Source organism: Phascolarctos cinereus, unplaced genomic scaffold (assembly GCF_003287225.1).
Source record: "Phascolarctos cinereus isolate Bilbo 61053 unplaced genomic scaffold, phaCin_HiC Scaffold_9;HRSCAF=440, whole genome shotgun sequence".
Taxonomy (NCBI): Eukaryota; Metazoa; Chordata; class Mammalia; order Diprotodontia; family Phascolarctidae; genus Phascolarctos; species Phascolarctos cinereus.
The window spans coordinates 129,775,312-129,781,671 of record NW_027556402.1 but is presented as its reverse complement, the minus strand read 5'-3'; the positions used below and the strand labels follow the sequence as shown (position 1 = coordinate 129,781,671).

At 36.7% G+C, this 6,360-nt stretch overlaps 1 pseudogene; it reads left to right on the top strand.

Moving 5' to 3' along the window:
- Nucleotides 1–589: 589 nt before the first annotated feature.
- On the top strand, nucleotides 590–1,442 carry LOC110199262 (importin subunit alpha-8 pseudogene; annotated as a pseudogene).
- The last annotated feature ends 4,918 nt before the right edge of the window (nucleotides 1,443–6,360 follow it).

Below are 6,360 nucleotides of genomic sequence, written 5' to 3'. Positions count from 1 at the left end.
GCAATTCTGTGATCTTATGGGAGAACATTTGAGGCTGCATAATTTCAGGTAGAACAAAGAGTTGGAAATATTTTTAAAGAACAACAAAACAGATTTCTGTACTTTAAAGATTCTGTAATGACTTCTTAACTTCTCAGGGATAGATGAGATTCACAAGGCCCACTCAGCCATCTGTTTTGCCTGATTTCAGTCCATTTCCATCTTTTCCAGGGACACAGAGACAAATAAAGCTTAGGTTGTATTCCCAATTCTGAGTTACTTGGAATCTATCTTTGTCTTGAGGCTGTATATAACTTGAAATGCAATGCCAAAATGTATTTTCAAGAGGCTTTTTAGTATACATGAAAGTTTTTTGTTTGATGGCAATGGCAGAGAAAACTTAGTGGCTTAGAATGTGGATTATCCAAGGTTGCATTATTAAATGTCTTTTTTTTTCTGGTGGAAGGGTTATTTGTCATCTCAATTCACAATTTAGGTTGCATTTTGAAAAGAGGTAGATGCTGAAAGAGTTTGAATCAACATTTAAGTAGCATGTATCTAAATGCATGTTTATGGACAATTTGGGAATGTTTAGCCTTCTACAGTCAACATGTCTACCTCAGGAATCCAAAATAAGAGGAAGAAAAAATTTAAGTACAGAGGCAAAAATATAGATCTGGTGAGACAACAGCATATAGTGGTCACTGTGGAACTTCAGAAAGCAAAGAAAGAGAAACAGATCTTTAAAAAAGGAACATGTTTAATACCCTTCATTGGCTCAAATCTGAGAAACACACTGATGAGGTTAATTTTTATGATGGAGGAAACAATCAAGGCTGTGAAGGAAATGACCCAGAGCTCTGTTTCAAGGTCACCTAGGCAGTCAGGAAGGTCTTATCTTGAGAAAGGAAACCACTCAAAATGTTTGTTGAAGCACTCATTTCCAAGCTGGTGACATTTATGAGCTTGTCTTGTAGCTCTAACTTGAAGTCTGAGGTAGCTTGGGCCCTGAAAAACATTGTTTCAGGAACATCTGAACAGATTAAGGCAATTGTGGATGTGGGACCCTCTTCTCCGTACTTACACATTAGTGAGCAAGCTGTGTGGGCACTAGGGAACATAGCAAGTGATGGCCCTGAAGTCAGAGATGTTATTATTGTCTGTGATGTGATCCTTCTTCTCTCATCCCTGATCTCACCTACTAAACCTATTACATTTCTGTGGAATATGACACGGACCTTGTCCAACTTCTGCCAGAATAAGAATCCATATCCTTGTGCAAAGGCAGTTAAGTAATCCTGCCAGTTCCTTTCCAACTCTTGCAACACTGAGACCCTAAGATTCTGTTAGATGCCTGCTGGGCTCTGTCGTAACTTATTTATGGCTCCAATCACAGGATTAAACAAATGGTACAGACTGAAGTCTTTTCGAGGTGGAAAATCTCCAAGATCAGCCAAAGGTAGACCAAGGAAATAATATCTTCAAATTTCTATGGAAAAGAAGAATAATAAATTTAACTTATAATCAAGACAACTACATTTTCCAAAGAAATTATACTTGGTGAATGTGAAAACACTTTTCCCCCCTTTTACTTTATCATGTAACAGAGGTTAAAGAAATAAAGGTTTTGCATATTTACAAATAATTGTTTTCAAGACAAAAAATTCAGCTTTATAATTTAATTGAATCAACAGATATTTATTTAACAAGGTAATGGTAGGGATACAAAGGCAAAAATTCAAACAGCCATTGCCCTCGAAGAGCCTCCATTCTATTGGACAGGAATGTGACATGTAAGAAGTAAATTGATATAAAGTATCAACAAGGGATACAAAGCAATTTTATGAGGGAGAAAATACTAAAAAGTGACAGGATTAGGAAAGGCCTTTCTGTTGGATGTGGACTTTAGTCATGCTTTGAAGGAAGCTATGAAAGAATTTTATGAGATGGAAGACTGTAAATACATAGAAGCTTCTTTTGTATCTGAGCATCAGAATAATTGCTACAGCACTTTAAGTTTTATGAAGTACTTTCTTTACAGCAGCTTAATGAAGTAGGTAGTGCAAATATTAGCATACTGTTTGGCAAATGAGGAAAGAGCACTGGATCTATTGTTACTGGATGGACCTAGGTTCACATCTGGGCTCTGTAACGGTAATCTGATGGCAATCATGGCTGACTTTGGGTAGGTCACCTCTCATTTCTGGACTTCTGGTTCTTCATCTTTAGAATAAGGAGGATGGACTAGATATTCTGTAAAGTCTCTTTCAGATCAATGATTATATGATTCCACTGGTAAAAAGGAGCTGTCCAACATTTGCCTGTTGCACAATAACAGTACCACTCTGCTAGGGTTGGCCCCATTCAACATTCAGTCTTTCAGTGGCTCTGTCTCAATGTCTAAAGCTGTTCTTTTAGCACACATACATAGTTGCTTCTGTCCCCTTCTTTTATAGTCAATCCAACAAGCATTATTTATAAGTGCTAATTATGGGCCAGACACTGCTAAAAGCTGGGGATACAAAGGAGGGCAAAAGACAGTCCCTGCCTGGGGGAAACAACATGCAAACAACCACATATAAACAAGACACATACAGCATAAATTAGAGGTAATCAACAAAGGTAAGGTTGGGAAAGCCTTCTTGTAGAAGGTGGGATTTTATCTGGGACTTCAGGAATCCAGGGAAGTGAGAAGATAGAGGTAAAGAAGGAGAGAATTTCAAGCATGGAGGATAGCTATTGAAAATGTATGGAGTAAAGAGATGAAGTATTTTGTGTGAGGAACAGTAAGGAAGCCAATCAATCTATGAGGTAGGCACTATAGATATTATGATCCTCATTTTACGAATGAGGAAACCAAAGTCCAGGGATATAAAGTCATGGTCCCATGGTCTTGCCCATGGTAGCTCAACTAATATTTACAAGAGCCCAGCTTTTAATCTGGTTCTAAAGTGTGACATTGTAGCCACTATAACACACTGCCTTTAATATGTAGTTTTAAAATAGATTTCATAGATACTTCAGTTTTTATATCACTTAGATTTTCCCTCTACATCTCTTCCCCTCCACCTCTTATAACCAAAAATTTTCTTAAAGAAAGAAAAAGAAGAGAAAAAAATGAGCAACATGAAAATCTGAAGTTATTTTTATGTATGGTTTGAATTCTGGTGTTCTAATTTATCTGATCTTATTTTTGCTAAGCACAGGATTCTAGGCTCTAGAGCTGGAAGGGACCTTCAGGATAATCTATTCTAATGAATACCCTCCTTCTCAATTGAGAAATCTGAAGTCCAGAGAGGAAAAGTGAATTGTTCAAGATCATAGAACTAATAGGAAGCAGCAGTAGGTCCTAGACATTAAAAACCAAACACTTTGGTGTTGAACTTGGACCTTCCACTTGAATAACTCTTTTGGGTATAACTAAGCCTTGAAACTTCATGATATTGGAAATTATGTACTCCTGTCACTTTGGAGATATTCACTTGGTTTGAAATTTATGTGATAGTGTTCATGCCAAGGATCCCTTTAGTATGACTAATAGAATGACAAGATTGTAATGATCTTCTTTTGATGGGAGGCAGAATGATGCAGTAGAACATATGCTGAATTTGAAGTCCAAGGACCTGAGTTCAAATGCTAGCTTTGCCATGTACTAGCTGTGTGCCTATGGGTAAGACACTTCTCTTCTATGAGCCTCTGTTTCCTCATCTATAAAATGGGAGAGTGATACTACTTGACTTCTAAGGTCTATTCTATCTCTTTATCCACAGTCCTATGCTGTGTGATCTTATTGCATATCCTTAGTCTCATATTTAGAATTAAATAGGTTTGGATTATCTAGAGTCCAGAAAAGAAAATTAGCATCATTGAATCAGATGAAAATAGCTCTTAAGTTTACTAGGATGAGGACTGAAAAACAGTTTTTTAAAAATTTCTCCCCAATCCTGCCCCTGAAAAAAAAACAACACACCACAGTTTCTTAGAAGATCAAGTGTGATAATATAAGGTGGTAGAAACACATTTTGAATGATTAAGGTAACAAGTTCATCATTACAAAACTCCAAACAGATAAAGAAGGATTTTAAAACTATAGCTATAGGACATATTACTTATGTAGTTAACATTTATAGAGTAATTTGGAGCCTTGCAACAACTCTGGGAGGCAGGTGCTATTATTATCCCCATCTTATAGAGGAATAAACAGGAGCACAGAGATATTAGGAGACTTGTTAAGGAACACACAACTAGTGAGTACCTCAGGCAAGATTCAAGCCTAAGTCTTCCTGATTAAAGGACTGGTACTCTGTCCCCTATATCATTCTGTCTATTAATTTATTGAATCTGGCCAAGTGGCTGACGATTTGAAATCAAATGAAATGGAAGTTATAAAAAAACCCTGCTTGTGAATCACAAAAGATTGCCTTTGTTTTAGATACTAATCTCAGCATGTCTTCTAAGTGGGGCTAAAAACCCAACTACAATAAAGTCTTTTCCTGTATTAGTCTCTGAGAAGTCTATCAGTCTTCTGCTACTTTGTAAGAGCTGTCCATCAAGCAGGCATATTTTACAGGTCCTGGAGGGAAGGAATAACATATTAAATTTTACCAACCTTTATTCTTGGTAACACTTTATCTCAAGTGCCCATTAGCCAACATGGGCTAGAATGCCTGTTGAATTATGATGAAGACTCTTTCAGCAGTCAAATTTTCTGGAATTTATTTATAACAAATGGGCCACTGACAATGCTTTACCTTGGCTAATATACTGTAAAGGAGCCTTTTCTGGGAGGAACTGCAATGTGCTACTCTTAATGAAGACTCAAAGCCAGAAAACCTTGTTACCTGCTTTTCCCAAACATCTACAAAGGACCTTATGAACACAGAGAGCTTTCCCTCTGTGCTTTCCATTATACATTTCAGCCTGCGATTTCAGATCTTAATTTCCAATACCTTTCTTTTTATGCCATGATAATAATAAAACTCTAGAAAATATACAGTATCAGATTCCTTTCTGACTCATCATTTCAATATTTTCGTAGGCCGTAGCTATTTTAATTAGGAGAGGAACCTTTTGGGTGGGTGCCTTTTGTCAAATTCTAATGAAACTGAAAAGCATGAAATGCAGTTTCCCTGTTTTTAAATGAAGCTACTTTTATAGAAATAAAATGAGAAATGGAGAAATGGTTGAAGTCACAGTGCATGAAATTAAGGGAGCCTAGACTGTATTGGCAACTGTTAACATTTTTTTCCCCCTTGAGTTGATATTTGGTATTTTGAGGTCCAAAGACTTGGCTATTAACATACAGAGGGTCTCTCCCTCCCTCCCTCTCTCTCTCTCTCTCTCTCTCTCTCTCTCTCTCTGTCTCTCTCTCCTGTTTTTCTTCTTTCCCTCCCTTAATATTGTGTGGCTTATGATACACATACTCTTAATGATTCCAATTGTGGTAGTACAGGAAAATTGAAGTAAAATAAATGAGATAAAAGGTCCCATTTTCAAACTAACAAACAAAAAATCAACTTGACAATGGCATGTAGTTTTGAGACAAATGAACACATTTTGGCTAGAGTTCAAATAAAGGATAATTCAATGAGGAGAAATGGAGAAAGATCACAGACATTTTCAGACTACTTGTAGTATAATCAATAGCTTGATCAAGATTCAGTACTCCCACCCCCAACTTTATAGTTACCAAATTAATACCTTGTTATGTGGTCATTCAGTTCAATAACAGGCTGTTCTTCAAAGAGTAGGTGTATTCACATAACCTAAAGGGAAGAGATGAATGGACATTAAAAACCCCAACAAATAAACAATATAGGCAACCAGTGTGGGTGCTTTAAGTCCCAAACTGGAGTCTGTATACTCAATGATACCTTTCACCTTTCTTTGTAAATTAGATTAACTGACTATTGTTAACCATTCCCTTTTTTTTTCCTTAGAAAGACTGGATTAATATGATTTTGGACATTACTAGCTGTGTAACCCTGGGGAATTCACTTAATCTCTGTCAGCCTCAGTTTCCTCAACTATAAAATAGAAATAATAATGGCACTTATCAACCAGAGTTGTTGTGAAGATAAAATGAAAAAATAATATTTGTAAAGCATTTAGCTTAGTGCCTTGCAAATAGTAAGTGATTAAATGCTTTATCTCCTTTCCTTTTCTAGGCAGCTAGTAAGCTCAGTGGAAAGAATGGGAGAACTGAGTCGGGATGTCCTGAGTTCAAATCCAATTTTAGGCACTTTCTAGATGCCTGGTATGTATTAAGAGCTTAATAAATGCTTTCTGACTAACCCTAGGCAACTCATTTAACTTAGCCTCTACTTGCCTCAAATTCCTCATCTGTAAAATGGGGACAATATCAGCACATACCTCCCCGAG